This window comes from Folsomia candida, unplaced genomic scaffold, assembly GCF_002217175.1.
Source record: "Folsomia candida strain VU population unplaced genomic scaffold, ASM221717v1 Fcan01_Sc020, whole genome shotgun sequence".
NCBI classification, from domain to species: Eukaryota; Metazoa; Arthropoda; class Collembola; order Entomobryomorpha; family Isotomidae; genus Folsomia; species Folsomia candida.
Window position 1 is genome coordinate 2,320,192 of NW_019091212.1, and position 20,483 is coordinate 2,340,674.

At 40.0% G+C, this 20,483-nt stretch overlaps 1 protein-coding gene across 4 annotated transcripts in view; it reads left to right on the plus strand.

Annotated features, from left to right (window-relative positions):
• Positions 1-20,483, plus strand: part of LOC110858222 (latrophilin-like protein 1) — a 51,410-nt gene that overhangs the window by 1,933 nt on the left and 28,994 nt on the right. For 2 of the 4 annotated variants that reach the window (XM_035858404.1, XM_035858402.1), the window contains exon 2: positions 11,782-11,850. The gene's annotated coding sequence lies outside the window, so the exon portion shown is untranslated. Of the gene's footprint in view, positions 1-11,781; positions 11,851-17,818; positions 18,260-20,483 lie in introns of those variants that run through there. The other 2 variants (XM_022106904.2, XM_035858403.1) reach the window with 2 other exon arrangements.

Here is a 20,483-nt window from a genome sequence, read left to right on the forward strand (position 1 = left end):
GAATTGGATTTGGATTTAAAGAGCACGTCAAAAATACATGCATACCTAGCTACGATTCACAATTGGAAAAAATCATAGCTTTTTCTTTTTTTTTTGAAGAAGACGGAAAGAAATTTCGACCAAAAAAAACAAAAGGATTTTATTCTGTGCGCTGCGGATGGATCCGGCCGACCAATTTTTATTTTGATTTTTACGATCTTTAATTTAAGACCGTGTAATCTGTTTCCTCGAGCAGACGGAGCAGAACAAAACGTTCCTTGTGTTGTAGCATTTAAATACCGACGAGAAGAGAAGGTTTTCTTCTTTATTGTGTTTATCTTAATAGGAATAACACCTCTCGATTTATTTGCAACTATTAAATGCATCGGCGTTGCTTTTTACCTTCGTCTTCCTTCTTCTCCTCCTCCTCCTCCTTCTTTTCCCGTGAGTAATGTAAATAAAACCATTGGAATTTTAGTGGTGGACGGGTTTGCATAAGAGTCGAGTTGTGCATTCTTACATGTGTAGTGAATTTACGACGATTCCGAATGTAATTATTCCTGCTTTCGCAATAATTGCAAATAAAATTTAAATAGCTCTGACTAGTTCGTGGACAGCTCGTACTTATAAATACATTATGGTCCAAGGGTTAGTTGCATTCAGATTAAATGCCGACATGACATGGCTATACTGCTTGTCGTCAAATTTCACCGAAATTGAGGAATAGCACCCGCGACAGCTAGTTGTAGATGTGTGTGTGTATGTATATGGTGATATTTTGTGCATACGTAAATCGTGTACACTTTTGCCACATAATATGACATAGGATCTCTGCGTCGTCGTCGTTATGTGTTTTGCTTGCTATATTATTGCACTTGTTACGGTTGTATAATGGTTTCCCCAAACACTCTTTTAATAAAACGTGCACTTCCTCAGCCAGGTCTCAAGTGTGACTTTAAATGTGCTTTTATGGCTCTGCAGTCGGGCTGGGACTTTGAAAATGAACATGTTTTGCATACTACTGAGGATACTACAGCTCCCTTGTTTTTAATTTATTTAACAGGGTCTGTTTTGCCTGCATCGAGTCATAGATTGCAATAATGTTGCCCTTGTGGTTCTCGGTTGGTACCACGGTCCGCAACACTTTGGTACTACTGGTGGATGCATTTTGGGTTAAATTATGACGGTGGTAGAAATAATATCCTCCTCCCCCCATCCGACAGGCCCTCAACAACAGTTTAGTTGACTGGTTTAGCATTATTGAACGTGAGTGAATTAATAACAAGCAACACACACCTCGCCCGTCGTATGTACGTACGTCGTACGAATGTATGTAGGCATAGCGCGTGGGGTGGCCAAACCAAACGCTAAGTAATCCTCCTCCACATCTTGGACAATTGATAAATTGAAGGGCGAGCGAAATCAGGACATTATTAGGTTCCCACCGTAAGTGGATGGTTTATGAAAAGGCTGAGGTAATGCATTTCTGATGTCCGTTGTAAATCGGTGTCAGCCGCCAAGTAATTTACGACTCGAAATTTATAATCTTTCCCAATCGAGAAGCAATAAGTTTGCGGGACGGGAGCTGAAATAGAAAAATACAGTATACGGACGGACATCCTGGGATTATTAAACTTGACGTTGACACTTTACAAAGAAAAAACAAAGGCGGACACTGTCTCGGACCATTTCAATCCTTGAAATTGAAAGATGTGATGCCATTGTAGAGTGCAAGTGCAAGTGGACTGCTTTATGACCACTCAATCATTCCCTAAGTTTCAATTCGCTTCCTCAGATCGTTATTCTTCTTCAGGAAGGAGGGTACACAAGAAATTATAAATGTCCAGCCAGGTCATCGCCGTCGTCGTCGTTCACGTTCACTATCTATACCCATCATCGGTTAAGGTTGTAAAGTTTTCACAGGGAGGGAGCTTTCGAAACGGTTCTTTATTTCAAATCAAACCTACACAAGCACAAAGCATGACAATGGACAAGGTCTTCTCCTTAAAATTCAAAGGCTAAACTGTAATCAAAGTTCAATGCTGTGTGTGATATTCGATCCTCCAACCAATAAGTCAAGATAAGAAGTACTTTGAAAGTGAGGATACACCACCACTGCGTTTAAAGAAGGACTAATAATAGTAAATAAATATCGATATCAGGTCATTTATTTTCTCACCCCCACTCGAATTTGGCCTACCTTTGTCGGCTTCTTTCTATAATAAAATGTGGTTTACAAAATATTTTGGGCTCAATTTTAACCTTTTCATATTTCATGGTGGACTGCGGACTACTGCGGTTTCCAATCTAATCCGGCCTTATTGGAAGAAAGGTGTGTTCTGGTACTTGGTAAATGAGCACAGTTGCAATTGTGGTAAAAAATAAGCACGTTGCGAAAAAGATTTGCACGATATGTTTCGCACTCATGAGAGACGTCAAGTGCCGCTATGCTATCCCCACTTTGGGGTAGTTTATTGCCAGGAAGGCGGTGATTAAAAAATACAATTGTGAAATTTTGGTTTGTTTCTGGCACACCTCACGACATGTAAATATAAGTAGCTGCATTTTTGTGGTGGCAACAAATCTTTTCGGAGGAGGTTTCTTCTCCGACTGCTGCAGTTTTATCAAATGAATGCAAATCTCATCCCAGTTGTTGTCGTTAATTGAAAATTGCTTAATGAAGCTGAGCCCTGATTTGAAGGTTTTATGAACAATCGCCACCACCTCAGCATCAATGCCACCAAATCTGGGTTTTTGCATGTATATATGTACATACACATACTACCCATGTACTTATTTACTACTAATTCATGCATTAGAAGGGCATGAAAATTGCCAGAAAACTGACCGGGCGAGTCTCTCTCTCCCTAGTTTATTTGCAGCGTAGGCAAATAAGTAGGTAGGCAGTAGTAGACCATTAGGTTCGTATTATTATTAATCAGTCCTAGTTGATTTTTAAGTCGCCCAGGGCACTCATCATCATCATCATTGTAATCATAATCTCTCTGCGATTTGGAATATCGGTTTATGCCAGGAGAGAAGATGGATGTCCTCATAATGAGAAAAAAAGAGTTTGGCATTCTGATACTCTTTGGACAATTGAAGAGCTAACTGGGTTTTCAATAATAGTTTTCATGCAAGATTCTCATTTCGGATGAGAATGACGATTGGCAATATTATTGTTTCACGTAGAGTTTGGTGGTCTAGAAATTGGGTTTTGGTTGTTGTGGTCATGCGAGTATTTTGAAGCTGCATGAAGTCTCCTCTTCTTGATTGTGTAGAAGAACACTCGACTAAATAGGTCTTCCTTCCTATACAGGGCATGATGTTGTCTCGATGTTGTTGTTGGTGATGCAATCAGGCTCTTCTTATCTAGCTCTCTCTCTCTCTTTGAAACGGAATACATAATGGATTGCCGTGCATGTGTGTGTGTGTGTATGTGATATGAAAAACCACCACTACCACAGTCTCGTCTAGCAACTCATCATCTTTCCATATGAATTTCAATATTATGTTTTAATATCGTGTAACGCCACTAACAAACCTGACTATGTTTTGGTGGTTGGTTGGTAGGTGTGTTGGTGAATCTTCAATTCTTCTTCTTCATCATCATCATCATCTCGAGAAGAAGACGAAGAAGAATATTACGAGTTAAGAGATATGTTACTGCATGCATGTAATGTACCACCGGCCAACTTACTTCACAATCCACCACATGCATTCATTCTCCTCTAGCTGCAAAAACTGTGTGTGCTGCAATGTAATTGAGCGTCGTAAATTCGTAAATTGTTATTGTAATCGTAATGGGAACCAAGCAAGGTGTTGGTTGGCTGGTGGGATGACTGCGAGGTTACATCAGGCAATGAATATCAGGCAATGACCACCACTTGTTCAAAAGTTAAGAAAACCTTTTGAGCCCGATAACTTTAAGGCGAGAGGAGGAAATTTCTCTAAGGACGAAGAAGCAAGAGTAACTAATCTTGTTTTTATGCTGGTTAATATGGCGATCATGATCGTGTAATGTGTAATGATTATAATCCGATCTTACACTCGGTTGGTTATTGCCACATGCAGTTCTTCTCCTTGTGACGGTAACTTGGACGGTCGTCGTCGTGGTGGTGGTGGAAAAGGTGGAAATGAATTGAATGAAGTCCAACTCTATTGGCGATTCTCTTGCAAATTGTTATTACATAGTTTCATTTCCTTTCATTCTTCTTCGTCTCCATTCTTCCTCCTCCACACCAACGAAGCAACTCTCAATTTTGGAGACATGTTTATGACTCGTGAGCCGTAAAATATAATAATAAGTACATACATAACCCGCCAACCTGCGCTTATTGCTATTTGCAACCATGTGTGAAACAAAAGGCGAGTGTGAAATTCAATTGGAACACCCAACCTTCTTCTCAGTCCTCATTACGTATTCTTCCTATTCCCGTTGAGAGATGTAATGCATTTTGTGAAAAAAGAGTGGATTTCAGCTCAGCATGATTTTAATAGAAATCTTCTCTCTACCTGGTTGGTTGGAAAAACATGGAAAAATGAGTGAACTTTTCATTTGCCGGAGAATTAAGTATATAAATTTTTTACAAGGATTGAAGGAAGAATTGAATAAAGGGTGCGGAGTGAAGGTCTGCAAAGTACACGTGTTACGGAAATGTGCTGTTCTTAATTGAAATATGTCTCGGATATATTTTTTTGACTTAAACTTGATGACAAAACTGAGGCAAATTGAAGTCGCTGAGCAGCCCAGCGAGTGGTATTATATGTCGTTGGTTACTTTTAGCTCGCATGTTAGTGAGAGGTTTCTGCGTTCTTGGAGTCAATTCCGTTAGAATTTTTGCAATATTTTCTCAATTTTTATGCCAGAAGGAGGTGGGGAGGTGGAAGCCATTCTTCTTCATAACCCAAGTTGACATGACATAGATTAATTAGTCAGCATTGACAAGGCACGCAGTAAGTATGTAAGTGGTATACGTGAGTATATATCAATTTCCACCCCACCCCATGTCACACACACACATAGGCTGACGATTACCGACGGACTGACCAACCTGGTCTAGCACCCAAAGAACGTACGAAAGACGTTACATTGTTACTGCTGGGACTGCTTTCCTGTCAGACGGGACTGAATTGACTAATTGTCACCCACCAAAACAGATTTTGGGTCAACCTCGAGACAAAAATACATGTTGCTTACTTACTCAGACCAGTATTATTCTCAACATTTACCATTTTTCTACTTACGCGCATTGTGGTTTGGTTGTGGTTGCATTGGTTGGACAGGGAGCTAGAGTTCATTATCAGAAAATTGATGTTGTTACATACAGCTTGTGCCTACGTACATACCTGAAGGGTAGGTTGGCTAGTTGATTGAATGACAACACATGGGCAGGAGCTGGCTTTTTTGGTGGGAGGTTCCCCCACGTCAAACGGCATGTCCCGAGAGACGAGAGGTTAACACTTTTCTAAAACTGGGACAAGCTGCACAGGAGCAGGATCCGTCAGAGCGTATTAATCCTAATAGAATTTGAACCATTCTAATGTGTTGTTTCTGGTCGAAATCATGATCTTATGCGACGATTCGTGTATACTTAATAATAGTGATTCAAAAAAGCACACTAACCTTTTCCATGCTCACCATACCATTAATTAGGACGCATAAGATATAAGGTGTCCCATTCCAGATTATGATACGACGCGCAAGATTTATCTGATATACAGCGCAACAAATATAAACTTAAAATTCAGGGAGGGTGAGGTCACTCCAGGAGAAGAGGAAGGATAAGAAGCATGGGATTTGAGAGGGTACTTTCTCCAGGTACGCGTCCAGATGGAGAGGTATGTCGGAGCAGATGGGCAGAATAAAGTGGCCCATAATCCATAAAAATAAAGACTCATACGTAACCTCTTGAATGATCACAAGTGGGAAGAAGGAGAGAGAAGAATAGAACGGGAGCCTCGTCGTTCATCGGTCGGCGACAGTGGCAATAATAGCAGCAGACGACGACCGATGTAGAAGTGAAAAGCATACCTGGAGGGGTTCGAGAGTGGGTAGCAGCACTCCCATTCCTTTCCATGGCTTCTTTTTATTAGATTTCTAAACTTTGAGAAATTTCGGAACAAAGTGAGTCCTGTGTTGGTTGGGCTAGACTTGGATTGAAGTTACGTTATGCAACTTGCGTGAGGGGAAACATGTGCTAAAAGCTCAAATAATAAAAAGAGCACATGCCATGAATGGAATGATGAACTCAACTTATTTTAAGAAGACCGTCATACCACGACTTTGTGCATACATCATTTCTGCATGGTTTAGCTGTAGTTTGGCTGGGTATTTGCTGGCCCTCGTCTTAATCGTCCTCCTGTCATTCCTCTCTCGAAGAATAAAAGGCTCTCTCTCGTCTGGGGGCTAAACAGTTCAATGTTTACTGCGTTATGGCAATGAATGCAGGAAGGAAGAAGCTTAAATAAAATGTTGGAAATCCATTTAAACTTAAATGTTTACACTCATTGCCACCAAGACGATTTGTCTCCTTGCTGCTGTGTTTGTTTGGTGGTGCGTACATATGCTGGCTGGTGTAAGGCTTGGAGGAACGAAAATTTGTTTCAAAACTGTCACACTGTGTAATGATACTTGCGAGGATGAGGCCTTGGTTTGGCTGGTAATACGCAAGGCCATCATCCAAATGACTTTTTAATAGTTTGTGTTTTTCTTGTCCTGTTTTCCATTTTGTATGTTGTTGAGCATAAATCCTCTGGTTTGTTGATGATTGCCACTACCATTTAACTCATCCGTTGACAACTTGTTAAAACCAGGTAACTCTCATCACCACCGCAAGTCGTATATGCATATGTACATATCTGCAAGTGTAGTTGGTGACTCGCTGATTGTACAAACCTCTCTTGTCTGCCAGCTAATGAGCATAATACTTTAATGACTTTGGTTTGGCTGCCGAGTTTTTCTACTTCTTCTTCTCTTTGACTTTGGTGTTTGAGATGCTAATGAGTTTGGGATAAATGAGGAAGATTTTCATTAAATGCTATTAACGATTTTGACTGACTGACTGACAATGAAATGCCAACGCACTTTCTATCCTTGTTCTTCTCGGGATAATTCCTATTCACGTTTCATCCCAACTCTTCTTCTTGTGTTGTGAATTGAATAAAAGTCCTTTAACTATGCGTAAGTACGAATGGTGGTAAAAGTTGTAGTAAATAGCAGCAGAGTGAGTGGGACGCATTGGTGAAACCATATAATTAGATTTTTCAACACAACTTGAAATAATCTGCATTCAGTTGTAGTTTGACTTTATTCGATTCTCGTATTTTTAAGCAAAATGCTCCTTGTAGATATTGCACTGTGGAAAAGTTAAAAGTTTTCCAGATTAGATTAGATTTCCTCGAGTTTTTTAAAAAGTTTAAAAAAGTTTGTGAAACGATGTCCCGCATGTCAATGTTAACACGATGTGTGTGGCTTTATTTCCCACCATTCAGTTACTTATGTGTTGACACTCACCGTATTTTGCCCATTATTGAAAACTTACTTGTTGTGCAACTCGGTTACACAACAAGGCAATTTCGCACACATTCAATTCCACCTGGACGAAGAATAAATGTCCCTTTCTCGCCCCTGGTTGATGGAATATATTTATTTACGTCTCTCTCACTCTCTGCTCATGTACATGTTTATTTTCATCCCCGTCTGTCGCATTCGGTGTTATCATCCTTTTCTTAATATTTTGATGGCTGAGAATTTTCACACCATTGCGAAGTACCAAGAGCGTGATAATTTTAGCATGTCATGTCCTTCTCAGTCAGCTTACATATTTATTGTCAGGCATCGAGCAGTGACTGAACCCTGTTCACAATTTACAGGGCAAACCTAACCGTACGTAGTAGTAGAACTGTTGTAATAATGGGAGACCATGTCCAATTTGGTGGGTAGGTGCTAATGTGCCGTGAGAGCAAGTACAGGTTGTGCATTTGCATTGCTATCTGTGGGGAGTAAAAAGTGTTTTGTATGCAATAATACTCGTATAATAACGGGAGAACGGGAAGGTGGTTGGCTTGGGTGGTGCAACAACATGTAATAATAATAAGAGCCTCGAGAGTCGTTCTATGTTGGCGGATCAAGATTTATTGGATTAAGTAATAATGGAATTAACATGAGGATGATGATGAAGCCATGTTATGACCGTAGGGGAAGCTGCTGTGACACACATTCCTTATTCTCTCTCTCTCTCTCCGTCTCATGTTGTTACATGTGATGCGAACGGGATGTTCGATTTGTTAGTTGTGGATGGAATTGTGATGAGCAGCCATAACTCGAATTCGATTCGCCTCATTTGTGTTTCCAATTTTTTATTTGATTTTATTTGTCGATACGGTGATGATATTTTCATCTTCTTCTCTCTAGCTTCTTCCTGCATCGCGGGTCTTTTTATTCGAAAGGGAGGAATGATGGTGATGATGATGAGAATTATTGAGCACGCATCTTCTTCTTACAATTCTTCTCAGATAACTCAACAGGTTCACCTCGTTCTTCTTCCCCTCGCATCTCGCATTAGTCGTCATTTTGGAGACATTGTTGATCAATTTGCGCGTGAATTGTGTAACCTGCAAAACTAGTCATAAAATATATAGATTTGTGAAGGAAGGTGAAATGTGAGACTGTCGTGTAGTCCAATTTTGTCGTTGATAAGTTGAAGCACAAAAAGAGATGGACAACAAAAGCGCATTACGCCGTATTGCGAATTGATGAGAAACTTCCGTCCTTTTCTATGCATGTAGAAATTGTAGAATGTCGAGTAGGTGTAAAATGTTGGATAGGGATGAACAGTAGCCTGGACAAACAGTGCAAATCTTTTCTTCAAAATGTGAGCGACACTCTCTCTCTCTCCTTGTTGTGAACGTTTCTTTGGCATGTTTGCCTATATCTCGAGAAATGGGAGTTAAGCAGCCAGCTTTTCTTTGAACAATGGTTTGTTAAAAATGCAAAAGGTTGGTTGTGGTGTGGAGTGTATATTTTCATCCATCCAGAACCTGATGATGGTGGTATGTAAGTACGTAACGTAATGGCAGTGGTGGTGTGATGGTGGGTTGGCCCGTGTTCCGAAAATTGTATCAGAACTGACAATCTTGTGTATGCCTGGAAGACCAAGAAGTGCATGTACATGTCTCCATAAGAGGAGGAAGACATGGTTTGACCTTAACAGAAATTGTCAGTGATCGGCGTATTTGTGGTTTGGCCTACATTTTTCATGTTGCAGTGTTGTGTGTACCCTGATGGGGTGACTGACACATGTGGATTTCACTTGTATAATGCACATATACACGAGGATAGCATTTGGTTATGGAATCTGCTGGAGGAGCTGCTTCGAAAGATAACAAGTGATAAAGTTTACTCAGTTTTGTTAAAAAATACAATTTGTAAAAATTATGCAAAAGCATGTCGGTCGGTCGGGATGGTGGATGAGGTGGTAAGTTGGAGGATTCTATTAGCATGAGAAACAACTAGTTCTTCTCACTGCGAAGATGATCGGACGAAACTTGCATTTGAACAGCATCATCATGATGATGATGAACCAACAACAAGTTTAAATCTAGAGGAATAAAAGCCTTAAGCCTTTTCGATGAACTGACAACTTTGGAACAGAGAGAGAGATACCGAGTTTTTAGTTTATTATTCCTTTCCAATAGCAGAATTGTGGAGCAGAGAGCCGTAGAACAAGACACGTACTATTAGACTGGCTGTTGCGGAGATATTACTTTGAGAGCCGGTGGTTTGTAGTTTGGAGAGATGTTATCTGAGCCCATTCTTCTCCTACGGGCCTCCTGAAACAAGGGAATATTTTAATGGAGGCATCCAATCGACCCAATCAGCCCTTGGAGCACATATCTGCTTGCAGCACCAGAGAAGGGAAGGAAAGAAAGATGGATGTGATGGGGTTGATTAGGATCCAGTATGTGAAATGTATGACAATCATCGACAACACCACCTTCTCTCTCCTTCTTCTTGCCACCAATTTATAATAGGCTCCTGATGTAGCAGAGGCATCGGCAGTGTGGGCGTTGGAGATAGGAGACTACGGAATTATGCAGAATACTGAGAAAACCCGGTTATGCAACCAACCAATTCATTTTCGTATTTCATTGGAAAACAATTTTGTTGAAGAGCCCAAAAGCGGATTCAAAACTGTTCCGGGGGATTTGTTGCACACTCGTCCGGTTTAACATCACTCTCCATAAGCAGGCGGAGAGCAAAGAGCTACACAACACAGGAGATGAGTTGAATCAAGTGAATAGTGGGAAATCAGTCATATTTGGACGGAGACATTGAACGGAGGGAATTATTTCTGCACTTGATAAATTGATGATAGGGCCCATTATTCCCCACGACTACACCATAGTCGTGGAAGCGACCGAGTGAGCAGGCAGGCACCAGGTTAAAAGGAATTAAACTTCTTTGTGAAAGAAGCTTAGAAGCTGGTGTAGTGAGTGAGGCTGCAGGTCCTCGTCCCGTCCTCGTGGAGAGGATGATGGGTGTCAGGAAGAAATAATTTGATATTTTGTGAAATGTTGAGAATCTTCTCAAACTCAGTCAGTTGGTGGTGATTCAAAGTTGGGATCGCATATTGTACCATTATTCGGGGAGAAGATCTCCTCGGAGGAGCAAAAGCTGAAAGGAGAACGACGACGACTTTGGCGACTTTAAGGAGAAGAAGAGGAGATGCATTGTTCTTGTTCGTATTGTTAAAAGTTATCCTCCGCCGCGTTGACTGACGAGAGGGAAGAAAACGACGAAGAAGAGGAGTCCACGAGACATTTGACATTTTGTGCAGCAATGCGACATGGCCAGAGAGAGAGAGAGAGAGAGAGAGAGATGAACTCGGCAGATTTCTCTCCTAATGGAATTAGCTTGGATTAGAATTTAGTGTAATCACAAAATGCCCATTGAATTCGCTAATGGAAACAAGAGAGCTGGGCGACTTTGTTTGTTTGCCATCTTCTTATATGAAGATTGGTGACATTATCTGGTGGCAGACAGAGAGTTGATGATGGTTGTCAGCCCAATCTCTCAAATGAAATTATCTCGCCATTTCTATCTCTCTCCCACAATACACACTGCAAATACTTTACTACACACTACTATCTTTATGCACTCACATTCCCAACAAGAATGTGTAGTATTTTATGTGTACTTACATAGATACACTCCACAAATTTCCGACTTGTGCCATCGTCCAAGCTGCCACAAATTTGTAGCAGCAACAACAACAACAGCAGACGTCACGTTTTATTGCAAATGTGAAAATGTATCATCACAAATCTTATTAATTGGCAGAAGCACAAAATCTTTTTAATTGGTGCTCAGCATTTCAAGAGATTAAAAGTGTGTATATTGCATTATTATTACTTTTATTCTTCATTTTCACCATCAAAAGCAACATCATCACGCTCCTTCTATCCCATTCTAAATACTTACATATTATACACTTACATAATGCATATTATGCCCTTTAGAAAAGATTACATTCAGAATTACACAGATTATGTATGGTCCACATGCAACATCATTTGATTCCATCATTAAATTAATCTGCTGGAGAAGAGGAGATTTTATTCGGAGATTTTGTCTATCTCTGTAAAAAAAATTATGTAACATCATGACTTTGGTGCAGCCAGCACCACTTTCATCAACTGTTGCTTGTTCCCGTTATTATGAAAACATCACTGTTTTCCCAGAAAATTGAGAAATCCTCTTAAAATGCAAATAATTTCATTTTCATTTTTCTTTTACAGAGATTCATATCAACCCTGGAGGAGACGAATATTTCAACGCTCTGATCCAATGACAAGAAAATGCACAAGGTAAATACATAAATACATTTTAAAGTTTCCATATTATTCCTTCTCACTGGAAGGCTGGTATGTTGATACGGTAGCAAAACCACGTATTGATTAGAGGAGATTAGTCGTCCTCCTCCTCCTGCGAGTGAAGTCAGCTTTGGTCGGTTGGCTGGTTAAGGATTGGAGAACTGGGCCTGAAAGCCATGTCGTAATGCATCCAGGAGGACGAATGTTTAAGCGCGTGTATGTCGTGTATATAGCTATCGAGATTTTATTCGCGTCGTCCACCCATCCAAATGGCACATGGCTATGACATACGACGAGGACGACATATGGATGTGTCCCGTACAAAAAGGTGGATTTGAATTCAGAGAAATTGAAAAGGAAAATAGAAAGGAGGAGGATGAGATTTGATGGGGAATGTAATGACGAGAGTGACACACACCATCATGACCGTGATCATCATACACGGGCAATGCAATCTCCCCTATTTTTCGGGATGATATGATCCTAGTTCAACCCTTCATAAATCTACCTGCTGCCAAAAAGGAATATATATTCTCTATTTTCCAACAGAGCTCCAATTTATTCTTGTGCTGCTCAAAATGAATGTAACAATGGGACATAAGCTCTCTCTCTCTCTCTCTCTGCTCTTTCCCAAAGAGTAGATCTCATAGAAATCGATTTCTTCTCATTCTTCGTTTTTCCCTATTATTCTTCCTCCTCACGAGGCATTTATACCGGAGAGAGGAGAGGACGCATTATTATTCCTCCAAGCCTTATATTTCTGCATATGGAGAAAAGCTGATATAATTCGTCATCAAAATCTTTTAAAATGTTGTCAGACTGGAGTTTATGTAACCTTTAAAAGCAGGAGATCTGTTTCCTCTTAACAATTGAGAATTGACGTAAGAAGAACAAGACTTGAATTGCCTCTCCCTAATGATTGAGACGGAATAATAATATCATTTTACTGCCAAACTTTGCTTGGATTTTGTTACTTTTTGCGAGAGAAAGAGTTGATTGGGATGCGAAACAAACTCTTCTTCTACTTCTTCTTTTCCCTTGATTACCACATTGACGAGATGGCTGCATACAAAACAAATAATTCAGGCATTAATTGGTGTCTTGTCCAACCCTCATCGTCTCGTCTCGTATCTTCATCGTCTTGACGAGAAGTACAGTATCTCGTATTTATCGAGATGAGGGAGAAGATGAAAACAAAGCCTGCCTGGTTTTATTGCTTGACAGAGAGAGAGTGACATTAGAAACTCAAAACGCTACTTTATTACGTTTATTATGATCAGCTCAGCGATTTAATTTTCCCTGACGAAAAGCAGAGAATATTAGCTCTTCTTGATAATAATAATAATATTCTGCGAGTGACGCCGCCGACGCCGCCGCCAAGAATTCACGGTTCTACCTGACTGAGTTCCCTCACCAGTGGTGCGGCAGCAGGCTTCTTCTTCTTGAGAGAGCAACACCCATTTTCATTTCCATCCTCATCATCATGCATGAAGATGACAGAAATCATTTGCTCACTCTAATTAGTCGCAAAGCCTAATCAGAAGCGTTTAATTATTTATTGTGCGCATCAAATGAGAAACAAGAAAATACCAAGTTTCTCTTCAATTAGGCTCAAATTCAAACAAGTAGGAGTCGTCGTATTATTAAAATCTAAAATAAAATGAATTTAGTCGAGTTGCAGATAAAATACTGATGAAGAAGATGAGAATTGCATCTGTACGTAAGTACTGTTGTGTGGGTACTACTGGGTACATAATATGTCGCATATTCGCGTGTATTCGTATGTCCTGTGAATTTTTTAACCAAACTTTGGCATTCATTTCGTGAGTTTGCTTAGTCAAAGTCGTTCCTCAGCTCATTAAATGGCTCGTCTCTTTTAAAAAGTGAAATATCAATGCGAGCTGCAAGTGGGTCTCTTCTCCTCCTCGTATTTTATTAATCTTTGTCCGTGGCTTTGCAAAAAATGAAAGCGGATCTGGCTGAATGCGAAAGGAGGAAATTGAAACGTAGTCCTTTGGAGTGGAACACACACTTTTCCTTCGCTACATCCATCCACCACCAGCAAATAACATGTATATAAATGTATGTATTTTAGACGCGCAAACAGAGAGCTCTTTGCTTCTTTTGCTCCCAAAAAGAAAGAGTAGTTTCGGATTTGGCTTGACTCGTTCTGTTTGTTTTTTCTCAGCGTGATGCTGTTATTTTTCTTGGATGGTTAAAGTTAGCCTGTAAACTTTTCAACTTTTCTCCACAAAAAGAAGAAGAAGAGCGCGGATAGTGTAGTGTTGGCTGGCCGGACTTTCTCTCATTCTGAAATAATTGCAATGTTTGTGTGTGTGTGTGGAGGAATAATGGCACAAAATGACTCGAGGCTAGGCAAAGTCACACCGAGTGGAAGTTGGTTTTCATATGCTCCACTTGTTCAAAAAGGCAAGGAAAATATGTGGGACCGCCACGATGAGGAAGAAGACCACCTTTTATTTTATTTTATTCCCATATTCTCTCTCCTGTCCCCACCCACTGTGACTTATGCAGTGAGTGAGTGGGGGTGCCCAGCACCGCATTGATATGCAGAGCGGAAGGCTGAGAGAGAGAGAGGAGGCTGGTGGTTGCTGGAGAGAGCCAGCAATTCCTCATGCCCTCGTCTCCTCGTTAGTCTTTTTAGGTTGACAAGGGAGCAGATAAGGCCAAGGCGAGGGATGGATGTATGATGATGATGTGCCTGTAGTTGCCGATTTTCAGGTTATTACACGACTAGTTTCTACTTGGCCTGGCTTGGCAGTGGGACAGGGTTTATGAACAACCTCGAGAAAACGTCTCGTAAATGTCCCTGGGCAAAAGTAATTTTACTTGCAAAGTTTGAGATATATTTTATAGCAGTTGAGTCAACTAAGTTTGGCTCATTTATGTCACTTAAGTTCCTCCAGCGAGTGTTAAAAGTGGCCCCTTGCTGAACACGCTGCCTCCTGCCAGCCCAGTTCTAACAATTCATTCATCCCAACTCTTCATGTCCTCTGCCTGATCTCTCTCTTTTATTAGTAACGAATAATAACCAACTAACTAAAACATCTTCTTCTTCTCAACAAGCAACCAACAAGGCTGCCAACAATGTTGGTCATGGGGATTGCCAGCGAGCTATTATTTTTGATACTTTTGCAACAATCGTCACGAAATGACATGATCATCTTCTCGTTTGTGCTGTAATGTGGCGATGGTGGTGGTGATGCCTCAGTTATTAGACCCCCTTCGCCTTCATCTTCATCTATCTCTCCAGTTGGTCTCACAGGGTCTGGAATTGTATTCAGGTAGACTTGGTCAAACAAGTTCGGCCCAACCCATTTAACTATGTGTACCTTTTTTCATTATTTGTTCCCATCATCCACACCCCATAAGCAACACGGTATACCTGGTTTGTCGTCGTCGTCGTTCCTCTCACTCTTCCCATTCAACAACTTCTTCTCGTGGATATGGGGTCACCACGCTATTTGTTGTCCTCTCCTCTCTCTCTCTCTGGAGTGGCTGGCACAATGGGCAGCGAGTGTATAAACGTTTAAATGTATCTCTTTCTTTCTGCTTGGTACTTGGCAAGGAAATAATGTTTACTCATGAACGAACCCACACATAGGACGGATAATCCTCCTCTGCTCCTTTTTCTTCCCAAGGACCATCTATCTTGCCCAGTGGACAATAGGTTTCCTTTTTTCGGACGACCCGAAATGGGCAACTCTGACAAGTGAGACATGTTTTAGTCAAATTCTCGCTCTTTTGTTGCTCAAAGTCTCCGCCCTTGTGCACCCTGTGAGCTCTGAATTGTACGTCGTGATGGCAGTTATTGAACGGTGTGTTGTGTTATGTTGTGAAGGTGTAAAAATAAAATTTGAATCTATGTATGTATGTATATATATACGGCTAGCTGCGTTTGGTGGAGGTGATTCGCATATTGGAGGTGATTCAGTCGGCCGTCCACCCATCCATATTCTATGTGTAGTAAAAGTAATCACATCTTTATAAATTCCATGAACATGAACAATCATCAAGCCCCCAGGGTGGTGGTGGTCTCCTCCTCCTCCTCTGACTGAGTTGGTAAAAGTTACCTGCTGTGTCTTCTGTGTGTGATGATGATCATCATCCAATGGTCAGTTTCCTTCTTTTAATAAATTGTGGTGCATTCTCACAGGATGTTTCTCTTACGATGGGAAAATTCTTTTAAACAAACATATTTCAAGTATTGGATCACAATGCATTTATACCGAGTTCCTCTCCTCCTCCCCTTTCCGATGGGACTTTAGGACTAAAACTGAATGAAGACCGAGTAAAATATGTAGTGGGCAAAAATGCAGTGTGTACATATGTACATAGTAAAAGTATCTGTAACGGAGTGGGAGTGGATCCTGCCACTTGAGGAAATGACGGCAATAAAAACACGAGTCCAGTTTCTCAAATAAAGTTGTTTATTGTTGTTTCCTTCTTGGGTGCATTTGTCAATGGAGGAGAGTATCAAATCTCAACAATTTTCTCAACAATTGGGCATGATAATAAGTGTCGGGTTGCTCTCAAGGTTGCCAACACTGCCAAAAGAGAGAAATTATTAAGACTTGATTTAAATAAGATCAAGAAAAAAGAAGAAGAGTTTTGTGTTTCAATTTTTTTTACTGATATCGTTCTTCTCGTCGTAGTGTCCACCTCAGTATCACATTTCTGATTGATTCCCTACCACCACCGATGTAAAACAAGGGTAGAAAAAGAGACAAGTATGCAGCTATGTACATACAGGAGTTTGTTGGTTAGTTAGTTAGCAGCCTCACGCTTAATTAGGGAGGAGAGGTGAGATTTTTACCTTCTTTCAAGAATGTGACTCGCCCATTTTTTAATCGGATTCTTATAAACACACAAGTAGACACGACCAAGACGAGAGATCACTTATACTTACCTGCCACTCATCCTCATTATCGTGTTGTGGACTAGTCAACTAGCTGAAGAAAGGACATCTTTTCTCGTTCTCCTTCATTGACAAGCATCATCAGCATGACGATGATCATCCTGCCTCTTTTTCTGTTCAGAAGACTGCACCATCCGATGGTCGCGTTGTTGTCCTGCATTGTTGTTCAACTGGAGATTTGACGAAGCGTGAAAAAGTGGAGAGATTCTTAGATCACAATCCGCATCCACCTTTTTATGGATTTCATCTATGTAGTACCTCTTCTTCTTCTCATAAGCCAACTGGTAATAAGACTGGACGAGGGAACAACTTAATCTGGTTGCTTACAAGAGTCACATTTATGTACATCCACCCCACAACAAGTTGCCCTTTGCCCAGAAGAAGATGAACTAGGCAACCTACGGAAAGGAACAGAAGGGTCACAAAATTTAGGTATATGTACATAGGCTTGTTATATGAGGTTCCTTCAACGTTTACAGAGGATCTAAGGGTTAAGTTTTTCTTCAACCGTCTCCACCTCCCTTTACCTTCTCGACGAAAAAAATTTATAAAAAAGAAACGTATCTCTAATATACTTCCGACTAGTTTTTAAAAACACTTATATCGATAACGTGCAAATTGCAAAATCAAATGATGAATTTGACTTTTTGATAGTTTTCCGTGGATTTCGCAGTATGTGAGTAATTGAGGATTTCTGACCTGGTAAAGAAAGTCTAGTCGGACACTTCCAGACAAATTACAGCACAATTACGTCAGGCAGGCAGTATAAAATTACTACACATTTTATCCCTAAATCCAAATTAATATCTCAAATCTCTATTAACATGTCAGAGCTAATGAGAAACCAAAGTGCATTTAGTGTTGTTTAATAATACATCAGAAACAAAGTATGGCAAATGTGACTCACATTATGTGAGCAAGAAAGGAGTCGTACTTTGCTTATGCAGTTACACGTAGCGAGAAACCACCACCGGGGCTGAGGCTGCTGAGAGGAGCCTCACCATCAAAGAGTTGGGTCAGTCAGTCTCATTCCGCCTGCCCGAGAGACAGGATCGCAACTTGACGAGTTTCTCATTTTAGCCAGTTACCATTCTGCAGGAATAGACGTGGATAAGAGGTTATCGTTCGTGACTATTATTGAAGATTTGTCTGCTGCCGTGTTTTGACCTGTGTCGTGTAGTAGTGGTGCTAGTTGTGGTGAGTTTGTGCTACTACTAGATATTATTGGGTGCTAGTTTGAAATCCATGTTAAAAATCAGTAAAGAAAAATTGTAATCGAGTTCAAACGTTTTTGTTTGAAAAATAGAGTGGTTGGTTTGGTGTTGGATAAAAAATTGTGTTCCGACTGAGAGAAGAAGAGGTCGGTTGGTTGGTCGGTCGGGTTTATTCTTCTCTCCTTAAAGTTCCAAGTATGTGAAGGAAATGTGAATGGCTATATTTTGTTTTCGGATTTTCCATGAAAAAGTAAGTAAATTTTTGAATTGCGTGTCTACTAAACGTCCCAATTATGAATTAAGAAGGACGACAAATCAAATTACTTGCGTTATTTATTGGTTTAGAGGGTCAAAAGTTTAGGAGTTTTGCTGGCAAAAAAATAAATTTTTTATTCGTTATTCCAATTCATTCGGTCGAAGCAATAGACAACAAAATTGCCAAATTGGATTACTTGATCGATTGCTTGTATTATTATTATGGGGCTTGTGAAAAATGCATTTTTGTGTTATGGCCGAGTTATCAATCATTATACATCGATCCATTGATTGTTGTCGTCATTATGGTCGTCGTGCTCTGCACCCTATCTCATGTAGTTTGTGTCGTGACATTGTTGAACTTTTGCAACATTTCGCATTCCCATTCCACCATCAACTTTTAGATTCGGGAATTGAATTACTCGAATGATTTAATTTATTTAATGTTGCACAGAGCGAGTTTAGTAAATTGTGCCCTCCAACCAACCATCCAACTAGTATTAGCCATGGTACATACGTACACATAAAAAAATGCCATATTATACACGATGAACCGAGAGTCAAGTAAATCTTTCATCTCTCTGCTGCTCTACGAATCTTTAAATCTGGATTGTTTTCATTAGTTGTTGTGTAGTTCGTAGTAGTTAGTTAGTTGATGGCCAATTGTGGAAACGTAGTGAATCGTATCAGATCAACACTCAGTCAGCAACAGCAGCAGCTAGTATTTCCAAATTTCCACTACTACCAATTTATATGCAACAACCTCCTCCTCCCAAAGAATTAATGATTTTCCTTTCTCTCTGTCTTCTTAACTTGAGTGATCTGGGAGATGAATGGGATTAAATAAAGAGAGCTACGTTCAAGTCCTTGAGCTCTTTTCCAAGGAACACGACACGACGAGGGCTCGAAATCACTCAAAAATTTGAAAACCTATCATACGTCAGGATATTCAGTATATGTATGCTTAGAAAACATCGTGTTAAACTAAATGATGGTCCTGTCGGAACAGGAGGTGAAGAGAAGAAGCTTGACCACATTTTATGTCATTTTGTGTGACATTGAGGATCATTAGACGGAAAACTTGATCCTTTATTCACTTTAACAGCTCTCTCAGTTGATGGAGCGAACTAATGTTGCTACATGATATGAAAACGTTATGATTATTATTGGCAATTTGCAAAAGTTATACTTCTTATGGCCCAATTAAGGAGGCACACTAATAGAATGTTGCATACATAAAAGAAGAAGAATGTTTATTTGTTTGTCAGACTTTGTCATTTGCTCTAAGCTAAGAAATATGAGACACACCGATGTGCTGCTGTTGCTACTTTTGTGTTTCTTTAGGTTTTTGACTTAACGGTAATTCGATGATGAGTGGATGGATGGATGGATGTCCTTCTCCCAAGAAATTAAAGAGCTATTAAGCCATAAACTAGCTGATGAACATGTCCGTCAATAAAATAACTCTTAACTCTTCTGCCTCTTCTGCCTGCGTCTTCTCGCTATTATATAAATCAAACTCGCTGCTACGACTACGTGCTATTAGTTAGCTTGTTATTATTCTCTGCTCAAGTCGGCGGCAGTAAGTAAGTAATGGTGATAATTTTAGTGTACTTTTGCCACTGCTGCTGGTGGCAAAGTAATAATTTTGCAAGTGTGTGCTTCCCTATTAGCAAATTGGATTTCCCTCTGTAACACCAAGTTGTTGCAAATAAATAAAATTGGCTAGTGTTGAAGATGATTATCATCATCACCATCCAACTACTACTTTTAGTTGCTCTTTACTCCTTCCATAACTACTTTCAAGTATCAAAAGTTGAGACGACGACGACGACGGAGGCGGTGTATATATAAATAATTTTATATGTATATAGAAATAAATATATTTCGTTATAGCAGTAAATATTCTATGCATATTCTTCTTGTGACTTCTGTAAGATGCGATTCGACGTGGTTTATCTAACATCCACACAATGTTGAGTAAACATTTGCTCTCGTTTGTGCTGATCTTGACAAGCATGGATGAGGAGAAAATAAAATATAAAGTCTGGGTGACTATGTTCGATTTCGTTATGTGTTGGCCCAAGTTCCGTTGATTGTTCACTCACTGTGAGTGAACGAGTGAGTGAGTTGGCATTTTGATAGTTTGCACTCCATTGTTAATTCATTGCACTTATAATTTACCTTGGTGTTGGTGATGACTATTTTTGAATATCATT